Below are 16,179 nucleotides of genomic sequence, written 5' to 3' on the forward strand. Positions count from 1 at the left end.
GTTCCAATATCATCCAATAGTATATTCCAAGATAATGCCTTTTTCCTCAAGGATAAGAGAAATATCTTCTTCTTAACTCCATCCTCTGATAACCCTGCAAGCTTAAACAATCCACAAATGTCATCTATATATATCAAGTGCATATCAGGATGTATTGTTCCATCTCCTAGATATGAATTAGCAAGTAGTTTCTCAATAATACCCAAAGGAAATTCATAGTAAATATTTTTAGTAGCTTCAGTAGGTTGAGAAGCGACTCTTACCACTTCTAGTCGAGATGAAGATACCCTGAACAAGCCCCTCAAAGGATTATTTTCCATGCTGACAAGTAGCAATAAATTTCAGCGTGTAATTAAAATGTTTCCATACCAAATTCCACTTACCAAAGGCGCTTCACTCCCCGGCAACGGCACCAGAAAAGAGTCTTGATGACCCACAAGTATATGGGATCAATCATAGTCCTTTCGATAAGTAAGAGTGTCGAACCCAATGAGGAGCAAAATGAAATGACGAGTGGTTTTTAGCAAGGTATTCTCTACAAGTATTGAAAGTGGCGGTAACAGATAGTTTTGTAGCAAGGTAATTCATAATGAGTAGCAAGTAGCAATAGTGTAAAGGCGCAGTAAGGTGGCCCAATCCTTTTTATAGCAAAGGACAACCCGGAAAGTTCTCTTATAATAAGCAAAGCGTTCTTGAGGACACATGGGAATTCTCTTCTAGTCACGTTCATCACGTTTAGTTGATTCGCATTCACTACTTTGATAATTTGATATGTGGGTGGACCGATGCTAGGGTGTTGTTCTTACTTGAACAAGCAACCCTCTTATGATTACCCCCTCTCGCAAGCATCTGCAACTACGAAAGAAGAATTAAGATAAATCTAAACATAGCATGAAACATATAGATTCAAATCATCCCCTTGCGGAATAAGGCATAAACTAGGGTTTAAACTTCTATCACTCTCGCAACCCATCATCTACTTATTACTCCCCAATGCCTCCCCCTATGCCAAAAGATGGTGAAGTGTCATCAAAATATTGAACGAATACCAACTTCACATGATTACTTATCATAAGACTTCTCCCATGTACTTAAGAACAAAACTAACTACTCAAAAATCATATTCATGTTCAAGATCAGAGGTGTATTGTATGTGATTAAGGATCCGAACATATAATATTCCACCAAATAAACCAGCTAGCATCAACTACAAGCTGTAATCAACACTACTAGTAACCCACATGTACCAATCTGAGGTTTTGAGACAAAGATTGAATACAAGAGATGAACGAGGGTTTGAGATGAGATGGTGTTGGTGAATATGTTGATAAAGATTGATCCTCCCACAATGAGAGGATCATTGGTGATTGAGGGAGTCCTGGATTAGGGGGTCTCCGGACAGCCGGACTATATCCTTTGGCCGGACTATTGGACTATGAAGATACAGGATTGAAGACTTCGTCCCGTGTCCGGATGGGACTCTCCTTGGCGTGGAAGGCAAGCTAGGAAATACGGATATGTAGATATCCTCCCTTGTAACCGACTCTGTGTAACCCTAGCCCCCTCCGGTGTCTATATAAACCGGAGGGTTTAGTCCGTAGGACAAGATACAATCATACCATAGGCTAGCTTCTAGGGTTTAGCCTCTATGATCTCGTGGTAGATCAACTCTTGTAATACTCATATCATCAACAACAATCAAGCAGGACGTAGGGCATTACCTCCATCAAGAGGGCCCGAACCTGGGTAAACATCGTGTCCCCTACCTCCTGTTACCATCCGCCTTAGACGCACAGTTCGGGACCCCCTACCTGAGATCCACCGGTTTTGACACCGACATTGGTGCTTTCATTGAGAGTTCCACTGTGTCGTCACCATAAGGCTTGATGGCTCCCTCGATCATCGGTAGCGATGCGGTCCAGGGTGAGGTTTTCCTCCCCAGACAGGTCTTTGTATTCGGCGGCTTCGCACTACGGGCCAATTCGCTTGGCCATCTGGAGCAGATCGAGAGCTACGCCCCTGGCCATTAGGTCAGATTCAGAAACTTAAACTACACTGCCGACATCCGCAGAGACTTGATCTTTGACGGATTCGAGCCCGTGTCAGGTGCGCCGCACAGTCACGACGAGCACGACGTAACTCTGTCAGTGTTCGGAGATCGCATCTGCTACTACTCTGGCCATCAATCCGGAGCAAATCGCGCCATCCGAGAGCGGAGGGATAGACCCCGCCATGGAGGCCGCACTCTCAGTGGAGATAGAGCCAGATACTGACTTCACCTCTTACGAGAGCCTTGTCACCGAATCACTGGATTCACCTCCGGCCATGGACTCCGAGCCGCCTACATCCATGCTCGTCGAATCCGAATGGGCGCCGATCATGGAGTTCACCTCCGCGGATATCTTTCAGCACTCGCTCTTCGGAGATGTGCTAATTCATTGAGGTCCCTCTCCCTGTCAGAAGAACCTTGGCCGAACTATGTCCGGCTAGAATGGGATGCGGACGACGAAGAAATTCGCTGCCCACCCACCACCCACTTAGTAGCCATTGTCGACGATTTAACTGACATGCTTGACTTCGACTCCGAAGACATCGACGGTATGGACGACGATGCAGGAGACGAGCAGGAACCACCGCCCACAGGGCGCTGGACCGCTACATCATCATATGACATATATATGGTGGACACCCCTAAAGAAGGCAATGGCGACGAGACAGTGGAGAATGACCCCTCTAAGAAGCAACCCAAGCGCCGATGTCAGCGGCGCCGCTCTAAGTCCTGCCATAGAAAAAGTAGTGATACCGGCACAGGAGATAATAACACTCCGAATAGTGCCGAAGACAATCACAATCCCATCCAGCATGATGTAGAGTCGGAGGATGAACAAGCCAGCCCTCCAGAGCAGGCAGCAGATGGAGAACCGGAGGAGGTCAATTACATGCCTCTCTCCAAAGACGAGGCGAGCCTCGGCGATGAAGAATTCATCGTGCTTGAGGACCCCGTCGAACAGGAGTGCTTCAAGCGTCGGCTTATGGCCACGGCAAATAGCCTGAAGAAAAAGCAACAATAGCTTCAAGCTGATCAAGACTTGCTAGCAGACAGATGGACCAAAGTCCTTGCGGCCGAGGAATATGAACTCGAGCGCTCCTCCAAGAGTAACCCAAAACGCTGGTTGCTACCTCACCTCGAGGAGGAAGCATTGAAACCTCATGCACCAGTGTACGATGTGGCTGACCGGCCACTACGTGGCCGAGCCAAAGAGGCGTTTCAGCCTAAAGTTCAACCTGCACCCCGCCGCCACTCAACCCAAAATACCAAGGCTCGGGGAAACACACGGGACCTGTGAGACGTATTGGACAGTAAGGCAAAACTTGCAAGGTCAATATACGGGTCACGGACACGCGCGCCGACACGGGACAATGATCGTCATGCCGGATACGCCAAAAGAAAATCCGGCCGGGTCGAATACAGCAGACAAGACACATATGAACTGCGTTGAGATATAGCCCGACACAGAGGCGCCGCACACCCCCTATGCTTCACTAATGAAGTTATGGATCACGAATTCCTGGAGGGTTTCAAACCCATAAATATCGAATCATATGATGGTACAACAGATCCCGCCGTATGGATTGAGGATTTCCTCCTCCACACCCACATGGCTCGCGGTGATGATCTACACGCCATCAAGTACCTCCTACTAAAACTCAAAGGACCAGCTCGGCATTGGTTGAATAGCTTGCCAGCAGACTCCGTCGGCAGTTGGGAGGATCTGGAAGACGCATTCCTTGACAACTTCCAGGGCACTTATGTGCGACCACCGGATGCCGATGACTTGAGCCATATAACTCAGCAGCCAGGGGAATCGGCCAGACAATTCTGGACTCGGTTCCTGACCAAGCAAAACCAAATTGCCGACTGTCCGTATGCAGAGGCGCTCGCGGCATTCAAGCACAACATCTATGACGAGTGGCTTGCCCGCCACCTTGGCTAGGAGAAGCCGAAGTCTATGGTAGCCCTCATGACACTCATGACCTGCTTTTGCGCAGGTGAGGATAGCTGGCTGGCTCGCAGCAATAACACATCGAGGAATCCGGGCACTTCGGATACCAAAGATGCCAACGGCAGACAACGTCATAACAGACCAAAGCACCGCAATAACGGTGATAACACCGAGGATACGGCAGTCAATACCAGATTCATGGGGCTTTAGATCCGGTCAGCGGAAAAAGGCATTTAAAGAAGTACCCCGGCTCCGTCCAGTTTGGATCGCATACTGGATCGCTCGTGTCAAATCCACGGTATCCCCGACAAGCCAGCCAATCACACAAACAGAGAATGCTGGGTGTTCAAGCAGGCCGACAAGTTAAATTCCGAAAACAAGGACAAGGGGCTGCATAGTGATGATGAGGAGGAGCCCCGGCCGCCGAACACGGGAGGACAGAAGGGGTTCCCCCCACAAGTGAAGACGGTGAACATGATATACGCAACCCACATTCCCAAGAGGGAGCGGAAGCATGCACTAAGGGACGTCTATGCGATGGACCCTGTCGCCCCAAAGTTCAACCCATGGTCAGCTTGCCTGATCACCTTTGATCGCAGGGATCACCCCACTAGTGTCCGCCATGGCGGATCTGCCGCACTGGTCATAGACCCCATCATCGACAGATTTCATCTTACTCGAGTCCTTATGGACGGCGGCAGCAGCCTAAACCTGCTCTATCAGGATACAGTGCGCAAAATGGGTATCGATCCCTTGAGGATCAAACCCACCAAAACCACCTTTAAGGGCGTCATCCCAGGTGTAGAGGCCCATTGCATGGGCTCAATCACACTGGAAGTAGTCTTCGGATCACCGGACAACTTCCGAAGCGAGGAGTTAATCTTCGACATCGTCCTGTTTCGTAGTGGCTATCATGCACTGCTCGGACGAACTGCATTTGCAAAATTCAATGCAGTACCGCATTACGCATACCTCAAGCTCAAGATGCCAGGACCTCGGGGGTTCATAACAGTGAATGGAAACACAGAACGCTCGCTCCGCACGGAAGAGCACACTGCGGCCCTCGCAGCAGAAGCACAAAGCAGCCTTTCAAGGCAAACCACTAATTCAGCGATACAGCCCCCGAACACCTTCAAGCGTGTCCGGAGTAAACTGCAACATGATCGCCTGGCACGTTCAGAGCTCGCCTAGCAATTCGGCCCCCGTCCCAGTCCCAGTCAAGCGACGAAATCCGTGCCACGCGTACATAATTACGCACTGAAAATACCATGGACATAGGCGGGGGCATGATCAGGCCACATCCCGCAATGCGGCTTAACCGCCCTCAGGGTTGTATATCTTTATCATTTCTTTTCTCTTTCAGGGCCTAACTCTTTGGAAGCCCTTTCCGGCAATATGATTGCCGGACACATTACGGGAAGGAACAACCAAGGCGGCAAGAAGCTAAGATGTACACTGGAACCCCCAGGTGGTCTCTAATAATAATACCCACTTTCTATACACAGCTTGCCCTTGGATAGGACATTTCAGATAGTCCTACTTTCTGCTTATTGCACTACCTGTACCAGTACACTTTGATGTATTATTTAAATAACAATGCATAGCATAAGCCTATTATCGCATTATTCATTCTTCTTCTTTTTTCCTTTATGTCCATTTACGACAATCCGCACTCGGCAATTCAGGTACGGTCAGTACGCCAGGGGCTTTCGTTTACCCCATAATACGGCGCGAGAAGTCCAAACACTTTCGACTATGCGGCACCCCGAACTTATAGTATTATATGCATCAGCTCCGAATCATGTCTTGGGTCAATAGTTGGGTTTGCCCGGCTCTCATGCTTTGGTACCTTACGTTCTACTATATCGGCTAAGGTAGCGGTGGGAGAACTACTGCGATTGTGTCCCGGTTCTTCCGGACAAGCACCTCAGTAGAGAAAGTCGAAAACTGACTGTCATGATAAGGCGAGAGACTGGTCGCTGTTCGAGAGGTCTCAAGTCCTTAAAGACTTTTTCCGCTTCGGGCGAGGAGTCGGCCTTCTCCGGCTTAGGCGTATATAGCGCCCCAAATTCAGCCTTCCGAATACCAGGGGCTTCACCAAAATTTAAAATTGTAGACTTCTATGGCTAAGTGAGAGTGATAAAAGCATTATAGTCCGATTGCCTGGTTCGTTGCGCTGAACACCTCCCTTGAAGGACCCAAAATTGGGGTAAAGAGTGCTCAGGTTTATCTCGAACACCCCAGTACTAGTTACATGGGGGCAGAAGCCAACGACTGGCCAACTCTCAGATTTTATAAACGGCCGCACAGAAGGTAATATTTTAAATTAAAAAAGCGTCGCATGGCGCAAATGAACTCGTTTCATATTACAGGACCACATGAGCATGTTCATTCAAAAATTACATCCTTGGCACACTCATCCGCCACAAGGCGGGAACCCTTCAAGACACTCTCATAGTACATCTCGGGGCAGCGATGCTCCTTGCCCTCCGGCGGCCCCTCCTTCACCAGCTTCACGGCGTCCAGCTTCGCCCAGTGCACCTTCGCCCGGGCAAAAGCCCTGCGCGCACCCTCAATGCAGACGGACCGCTTTATGACTTCAAGCCGTGGGCAGGCGTCGACGAGCCGCCTTACCAGACCGAAGTAGCTGCCGGACAGGGGCTCGCCAGGCCACATCCGGACTATAAGGCTCCTCATGGCTTGTTCGGCCGCCTTGTGAAGATCGACCAACTGCTTCAGCTGGTCGCTCAAGGGCACGGGGTGTTCGGTCCCAGTATACTGAGACCAGAACAACTTCTCCGTCGAGCTCCCCTCCTCAGCTCGGTAAAACTCCGCGGCATCCATTACATTGCGGGGAAGATCTGCAAACACTCCTGGAGAGCTCCGAACTCAGGTAAGAAAAAGGAAAGTCTCCTTCACGTGCTTGCTTTGCATAATGAATTCCTTACCCACTGCTACCTTCTTCACCACATCAATCTCCTAGAGGGCCTTGTGGGCTTCAGCCTTGGTGCTTCGGGCGCTTTCAAGCGCCTGTGCGAGCTCGGACTCTCGTGTCTTAGAGTCAAGCTCCAAGGACTCGTGTTTTTTGGCGAGAGCCTCGAGCTCCTGCTGCACCTCGCCCACTCGGGCTTCTTGTTTCTCCCGCTCAATGTGCTCCTTGGCCGCTTTGTCTTCGGCCTCGGACAGCTCCTTCTTCAGGGCCGCCACTTCGGTCCTAGCCCCTGACAAATTCATGATGATCCTATTATTTTACAACCGAACTTCTTTTTAAAAGCGTAGACAAGGTATTGCTTACCTTTGCTCTCCTCGAGCTGCCTCTTGGTAAGGCTAAGCTCGTTCTTGGACCGCCCCAGGCCCTGCTTTAGTGCAGAGACCTCCGCAGTACGTGCGGCAGCGGCCAGCAGTGAAGCCTGCACATACACATAGATATATTTTGATTAGACTCCTGAGTCATCATTTGATCCTCTATTCAGCCTTTCTTCTCGGACGCCAAACAGAGCATCAGGGGCTACTATCTATGCGGTAATACTTTCTTATACTTTGATTGCTTACCTCAAACACTGTTAGGAGGCTGGCGCAAGCTTCGGTCAGTCCATTTTTGGCGGACTGAACCTTCTCGATTACCGCACTCATGATAGTGCGGTGCTCCTCATCGATGGACGCGCTGCGAAGCGCTTCCAGCAAGTTGCCCGGTGCCTCTGGATGGACAGAGGACACCGGCACGGGCGGCTGGCCCCCCTTAACGGGGGATCACCCACTGGAGTCCAGAACCACCGAAGATTCTGGTGCAGTGTTCGGCTGGGGGCCGAACCTGGAGCCCATGGGAGTCCGGCTCCCTTTGCGCCCAGGGTCCTGAAGGTCGCCTCGAGGCGCCCCCAGGACTGCCTCCCCTTGGCCCGGCGCCTGTTGAGACAACACCTCGACGTTTTCCGCAGGGCAAGGGGTGGAGGCGGTCGGAAGAGAACCGATGTTCATATCCAATGAGTCCAACGAACCGCTCGACGAAGATACATCGAGATGAGCTCGGGACGGACTGCATAATCATGTTCGGCATGAGAAGAAGCAGTGCAGTAAAACATACCATGAATTGCTATGGTGTCCGGATACTTACGACTTCGCCAGGGGCTTGACCCTGGGTAGCCACTCATCGCCACTGTAGGCGGCCGTCGTGGAGCAGTCCGGAGGGAGGGTCCTGCCCTTCTTGGACCCTTCAGCCTCCCCGGTTGGGTCGGCCTTCCTTTTCTTGTCTTCCCCGGCTGGGGGGAGAACTTTCCTCTTGCTCCTCCTCGTTTTCGTGGGAGGAGGGTGCGTCGGAGTTATCGAACGATGAGTCCGATACAACCTTGCGCCGGAGACCCTTTCGGGTCCCCGCGGCCTTCTTCTTGGCCTTCTTCACCGGCACCTCGTAAGGTGCCGGAACCAGCATCTCCATCAGGAGAGCGTCTGCAGGGTCCTCCGGCAGAGGGGTGGGGCAATCGATCTGCTCCGCTGTCTTCACCAAGTCCTGTTAAAGGCATGGAAGGCTTAGATCCCGCACATGTTTAAACTGGGGCAAATGGATACCCTATGAAATATAAAAACTTACCGGATTGGCACGGTGCTTTGCGCTGAGCCCGCGGTCCTCAGTGAGGGAAGGAGGTACCTCGGCGCCCTTGAACAGCACCCTCCAGACGTCCTCGTGCATCGTGTCATAGAGCTCTCGCAGCGTCTGATGCTTGGCCGGGTCGAACTCCCACAAGTTGAATACCCGTTGTTGACACGGGAGAATCCGGCGGAAGAGCATGACCTGGACCACGTTGACGAGCTTGATTTTCTTGCTCATCATGTTCTTGATGCAGGTCTGGAGTCCGGTCAGCTCTACCGAGGAATCCCAGGACAGGCCCTTCTCTTTCCAGGAGGTGAGCCATGTGGGGATGCCGGATCGGAATTCGGGGGCCGTCATACAGTTGGTGTCACGCGGCTCGGTGATGTAAAACCACCCCGATTGCCACCCCTTTATGGTCTCCACATAGGAGCCTTCAAGCCAGGTGACATTAGGCATCTTGCCCACCATGGCACCTCCGCACTCCGCTTGCTGGCCGACCACCACCTTCAGTTTGACATTGAAGGTCTTCAGCCACAGGCCGAAATGGGGCTTGATGCGGAGGAAGGCCTCGCACACGACGATAAACGCCGAGATGTTGAGGATGAAATTGGGGGCCAGATCATGAAAATCCAGCCCGTAGTAGAACATGAGCCCGCGGACAAACGGGTGGAGAGGAAATCTCAGTCCGCGGACAAAGTGGGTAAGAAAAACTACCCTCTCATGGGGTTCGGGTGTTGGGATGATCTGCCCTGCATCTGGCAGCCGGTGCGTGATATCCGCGGCCAGATATCCGGCTTCCCGTAACTTTTTGATGTTATCCTCTGTGACGGAGGAGACCATCCACTTGCCTCCTGCTCCGGACATACTTGGAGTGGTTTGAGAAGAAGAACACGAGCTTGGGCGCTAGAGCTCGAGTGTGCGGGAATGGATAAGCGAGGAGGAAGAAGGCGTGGGTGATCTTTGCCCCTTTATAAGGGCGTAGGAGGCGATGTGCCTCCCCACTTTCCTGGTAAAATCGCTTATTCCCCAAGCGCAGTAATTAATGGCGCGGTTGGGTTACCCACGTCCGTATTGAGGAGAATCCGTAATAAGGGGGACACGATCTCTGCTTTGACAAGACGTGTCAAGAAAACCGCCTCACGATATGTGCGGTGCTGGTTGAGAAAAACGGTTTGAATAATGACCGGGCCAAGGCGTAATGTCATGCTGTCAAAACGTGTCAGCAGAGTGGATTTGTGGAAATATTATTCTCTCTACGGTGGTATGTGAAACTTGTTTTGCAGAGCCGGACACTATCCTTGTGTTCAAAATCTTCCATGGAGTATTCGGAGTAGGAACCCGCCTTGCAATGCCGAAGACAATACTGCGCGTCGGACTCATCGTCATTGAAGCCTGGTTCAGGGGCTACTAAGGGAGTCCTGGATTAGGGGGTCTCCGGACAGCCGGACTATATCCTTTGGCCGGACTGTTGGACTATGAAGATACAAGATTGAAGACTTTGTCCAGTGTCCGGATGGGACTCTCCTTGGCGTGGAAGGCAAGCTAGGAAATACGGATATGTAGATCTCCTCCCTTGTAAATGACTCTGTGTAACCCTAGCCCCCTCCGGTGTCTATATAAACCGGAGGGTTTAGTCCATAGGGCAAGATACAATCATACCATAGGCTAACTTCTAGGGTTTAGCCTCTATGATCTCGTGGTAGATCAAGTCTTGTAATACTCATATCATCAAGAACAATCAAGCAGGACGTGGGGTATTACCTCCATCAAGAGGGCCCGAACCTGGGTAAACATCGTGTCCCCTGCCTCCTGTTACCATCCACCTTAGACGCACAGTTTGGGACCCCCTACCCGAGATCCGCCGGTTTTGACACCGACAGTGATGTCGATGGCTTCGATTTCCCCCTCCCGGAGGAAAGTGTCCCCGGCGGAATTGCTCTGCTGGAGAGCAAAATGCTCCTGCCCAGGTTCTGCCTCGAGACGGCGGCGCTTCATCCCAAAAGTATTCTTATGATTTTTTTTCTAGGGCACATGGCACCATATAGGAGGAGGACTCCGGAGGCTTGCTGGGGGCCCACAAGCTTACATAGCGCGCCCCAGGGGGGGCGCCACCTGAGCTTGTGGCCCCCTGGTGGTCCCCTCCTAGTATTTCTTCTTCCAATATTTTTATTAATTCCAAAATAAATCTGCGTAAATTTTCAGGTCATTTGGAGCTCCGGAGAATAACTATCTACGTTGTAGCTTTTTCAGGTCCAGAATTCCATATGACGACAATTTTTCTCTTCATGTGAAACTTGCAAAATATGAGAGAAAATTCATTAGAATTGCCTCATGAAGTGAAATATTAACCCAAAACATTATAAATAATAGTAGGAAAAAATGATGCAAAATGGACATATCACGCACCGTTGCATCTAGGTTACAAATCATCGTTACCCACTTGCCCCACGACCGTAGTCGCATGCCATGTATTTTGTTGCGGCGGTTGCAACATGATCTCGAGGTTGCCAGCGGTCTGTGGTGCTCAGGGAGTGCTCGGCGATAGAAAAAATGACTCGGACGGTGACAAGGGATGTCATGGCGGTGGTGGTGCTAGAGACGGAGAAGATGGCTCAAATGGCGGCCGCAGAAGCTGGGGCTACAACGCGGAATGCTCGAGGCAGTGTGGGAGACCGAGAGTCGACATGGCAACATAATGGGAGCTCGAGGAAGCGGCCACTTCGACCTTGAGGTAGGCGATGATGACGGCCCAAATCGGGGGCGATGACAGTGGAAATGGATCCACGGCAGGATGGGCTTCAGTTTGGGAGGGCGGCGCTAGGTTTTATAGCTAGGCTAATCAGGCAATGTGCCGACCCACACATTGTGGATATAGGAGGTGAGGGGCTCCTCTATTTTTTTATCAAGAATTGCCTCTCCTAGAGAAAAATGGGCTAGTGGGGGAAATTTTGGGAGAAAAAAAGCTAAATATGGGAAACTAATGAAAATGAGGAACGGGCTAGATAGATCTTAACTTTTGGGGATGAACTAGAGATGGTACCTAACAACATTTATTTTGTGAATTGATGGTGTAATAACATTGTTAAAAGTATATACATGTAGGTAAAACAAGGAGCAATAGAGATAGAATTAGTTTGAACATGCAATATCACGTCTTATACTTAAAGTCTCCTCTCATATTGTGTTCTATAAATACAACCCATACAAGAATTAGATAAACAAAATAGAAATATTCAGGATTCATACAAGTTCCAAAAAATGAGGTACTCGAAGGCGTGAAAAGGGAAGGGCTTGTGTTCTGATGTCGGCAGAGTCCGACAATTGTGTGCGATTGTCGTGCACCGAGACTAGAGCTCCAAATATGAACCAACATGTGGTTGAATGGTGAGGAGGATGGTTGTACCCCAGCCCACTAGGGATGAAGCCCTAGATTTGACATATGTGCGCGACTCTCACTATAAAAAAATACACTTTCGTGATGATACGTGTTTGTCATAGTAGGTCACGTTTTGTGTCATGCATGTACATCCATGACGATTTTATGACAGAATCAAGTTAGTCATACCTGTGCTGTCGTAGAAGTGTTCCATGACATTACCAAAATTATCATCACAGAAGTGTCCACTTCCTTGATGATAAATCCTGCATCATAGAAGTGCTTTCGTCGAGGGTAGCCGACACGTGGCATCCACCGCAAGGGGTCGCCGTTAAGCTATCAGGTTTCGGTTTGGATCCGATAACCCGTTAACAGCCTGGACCAATGGAGATTTTCCACATGTAAAATTCTCATTCGTCGACGATCCACGTGTCGGCTCAGCATTGGGACAGATGTCAACCGTCCATTTGACAAGAATCGCCAATGAAACGTTGACACATGGGACGGACCAATAGAGGCCCATATAGGTTTAAAAGCCAGCCCAGGAACAAGCCCACAAGATTTCGTTAGATCTAATGGGCCAGCCCGTTAACAACCTAACATTTTCTGGACCAAATTATAGCCCACATCAGATACGGGCCGTTAAATGACTGCAATATTTTGGGCCAGTTTACGGCCCATATCAGATCCGGCCCGTTAACAGCCTGCAATAGTTTGGGCCAAATTACAGTCCATACCTGATCCGGGCCGTTAACTGACTTTCATTTCTTGGGCCAAATTACGGCCCATAACAGATAAGGCCCTTTTAGCAGCTACTGTGCCATTGGGCCCATTGGCGGCATGATTTTCTCTTCGGCCTCTTAATGGCTCATTTAACAGTTCGACCCGATATTAGTCTCGGCCTATCAGCGGCCCTGTCTACATATGGGCCTCTTTCGGCCTGGTTTCACTTTTGGCCATTTAAAAGCCTGAGTTGCACCTGGGCCTAATTATGGTCCGTAGTTACTTTTGGCCTCTTAATGGCTCGTAGTCTTTGTGGATACATTCTAGCCCAAACTGCCTATCGGCCCGTTAAAGGCCCTTGAGAGTGTTGGGCCTAATTTAGGCCCATTATACATCCGGTCTGCTTCCCGCCTGTCATGTAATTGGGTCAGCCAAGGCCAAAAAACATTTCACCCTGTTAATGGCCTGTCACCCATATGGGCCAATAATGGGCCGATTTATATTACAGCACATTGTCGGCCGATGATTTGTTCGCCACAATTAAGGCTGAATCTAGTTGTATATCTCTTAAAAGCCTATTTAATTATCCAGTCCAATTAAGGCAAGCGATTTACTCGGACTTTTAAAGGCCCGAAACTAATAGTGGGCCAGATTAAGACTAGACCTAACTAATGGCCCAAGATGATTGGAGGCCCATGGTTCGGCATGTACTAGCGATTGGCGACCGACCAGTTTTAGTGCAGAAATTATTATTTTATAAAAATAACTTATTGGCTCATTGCGCACCAATCAAAGATTATGACCTTTTCTCAGAGCGACGACAGCAAAAACAGCAAATAAATTACAGCATCGTGACGAAGAATAAACCTAGACTATACAACAAATAAATTACAGCAAATTACATCCCCTGGGCATCAAAGATCGCCGCCAGTGATAATAAAGGGCAACTAGACAGCAGATTCCATAAACTGGGCAGGTCGCCACCAGTGGAAGTTAACAGGCCGATAAAATAATAGACAGAACCGACATCACTTCAACACAATTCAAGAAAGGCTTGCCCGGCCCAGGAGCTGCAGCGCAAGCAGCTTAGCAACCTGATGAGACTGCGCTTCTTTGACGCTTATATCCACCAACTTAAGCTGCATAGCATCAATAGACGTCATGTACTTACGGTTAATCTTGCAAAGAGATTGGAGTTCCAGTCGGATTTCAGACTGAAGAAGTCGAACAGATTCAGGCGACGACTTCATCGAGCTTGTGTCACTGAGTAAGTTTGACACTACATCAAGATATGACTTTGTGGTTGTATCCCTACCCTCAAGATGTGTTGCCTTCTTCTCTGGAATATATGTTAGAGGGACAAACAATGGGTTCGTCTCACTAACATCGTGGCAGTTCTTCTTAGCAGCAGTGTTGTCACCCTGGAATATATGTTAGAGGGACAAACAAGGCGTTGTCAACTTAGTCAACAAATGATTCTGACATCCACAACCATTGGATTTATATCCAATGGCCGACATGCACCTTTAATCTCTCGTCTTCTTCCTCCAGCGTCGTCGGGACCGCCTGCTCCAGCCTCCCGCAGCTAGCGGCTCTGCTTAGCACACATTGCTGCAAAGCGCTACCCTATCGCCGGCCAGGCTATCCCTCCACCCCTCCACACCTCCTGTTATTATCGATCGACTGCAGCCCCACACCGCACCAGAACTAGTTATAACCCTTGTACTACTCTCAATCTACGACTCCACTGCCGCGTCTTCCCATCTCCAGGTCGTTCCCGTCCGGGGCCTTGCTGTCGTCCACCGCCTCGCTGCACTCGGCGCGGCGTGATCAACAAACAAGATTCATCGGAAGAGGACTGTACGTGGAGAGCCTGGCGGCTAGGACCCACGAGGTCCATGGTCGCACGCAAGGAAATTTCCTCCTTATTAAGCTGAAAAAATGTTTCCTCCCCCTAACAGTCGGGACCCACCGGCTGTATCTTTGCACAGAAGGAAGTGCCTCCTTGTTATGCGAAAAAACTATTCCTCCCGATGACAGCTGGGACTCGGCAGATTTGGTGGCTGACTTGTGGGCCTACTAAGCTGACGTGTACGCAAGGATTCGTCAACTTAATCAACAAATGATTCAAGCAGCTGGACCGTTGGATGTTAATCCAATAGTTGTGCTGCTTCTTCAACCTCTGTTCTTGCTTCTGTCTCCCGTGGGCGGCAGTGCTGCCACACATCTGAACCAGTCAAGTTTCCCACTCCTCTCCAACTGTGACTCCACTGCCGCATATTCCCCATCTCCAGGTCATTCCAGTCTGGGGCCTCGCCGTCGTTCACCAGCCTTGGTGCGCTCAACATGGTGTGGTCAACGTGGTCAACAAACAAGAGTCATCGGAAGATGACTGGACGTGAGAGGTTGACAGTGGGGACGCACCACGCCCATGGACGCATGCATGCAACAGCATCCTTTTTACCCTAAAAAATAATGTTTTCTCCCCCTGACAGCTGGGACTCACCAGCTACATCTTCACACGCAAGGAAGTGCGTCCTTATTACTGGCAAAAAAATGATTCCCCCTTAATAGCTGGGACCCAACAGTTATATCTTCGCACGCAAAGAAGTGTGTCTTTTTCCTCCCTGACAGCTGGGACCCACCTGGTTGAAGCATACATAGTGTTGTCTGTCTTGTCGTCGTACATACTGGTACATCAGTCGCTCTGCAACGATGAACCGTGACCGAGTAAGTAGCGGCACATGTCATAGTAGAGCCCCCCATGTAGCAGTTCAGGCTGTCCCGTCTAAACCGTGTACACATACATACAGCCACACACCAAAAAATACGACCATGTACGTACATATGAACGGGGTCTCGAAACACGTACTTGCGCATACGGACGGCCAGAGCTCGTGTACATGGAGAGGCAACGTACGGCAGCGACGTTGTCATGTTCATCTTCAGCTAACCGGCCGGGTCGGAATGGAGGAAACAGCGTCGTGTTCACCGGGAGCCAAGTGACTAGGTCAGAACGCGTCCTATTCAACGGGAGGCAACAGACTGAGTCTGAATGGGTCGTGTTCAATGGGAGCCAACTGACTTTGACGGAACAGTCGGAACGGGGTCTGACGTACCGCAAAACGGAAGAAACCCGCCTTGTGTTCGACCGCATACGGTCAAAATGGGGTCATGTTCATCGGGAAGGGTTTGGTGTACCGCAAAACGGAGGAAACGGACTTGTGTTCGAGCTCCTACGGTCGAAACGGGGTGCTGTTGATCGGGAGGGGTGTGGCGTACCATAAAACGGAGGAAACGGATTTGTGTTGGAGCGCCTATGGTCGAAACGGGGGTCCTGTTCATCGGGAGGGGTGTGGCGTACCGCAAAACGGGACTCCACTGGCTATTATTCATCCACCGTCTATTACCTCGCTCCAGCCTCCACGGGCTGCTGTTCATCCACCGTCGACCTCCTCCACTCTCCACCTACGACTGTTCATCTACGGCGT

Source organism: Triticum urartu, chromosome 1 (assembly GCF_003073215.2).
Source record: "Triticum urartu cultivar G1812 chromosome 1, Tu2.1, whole genome shotgun sequence".
Taxonomy (NCBI): domain Eukaryota; kingdom Viridiplantae; phylum Streptophyta; class Magnoliopsida; order Poales; family Poaceae; genus Triticum; species Triticum urartu.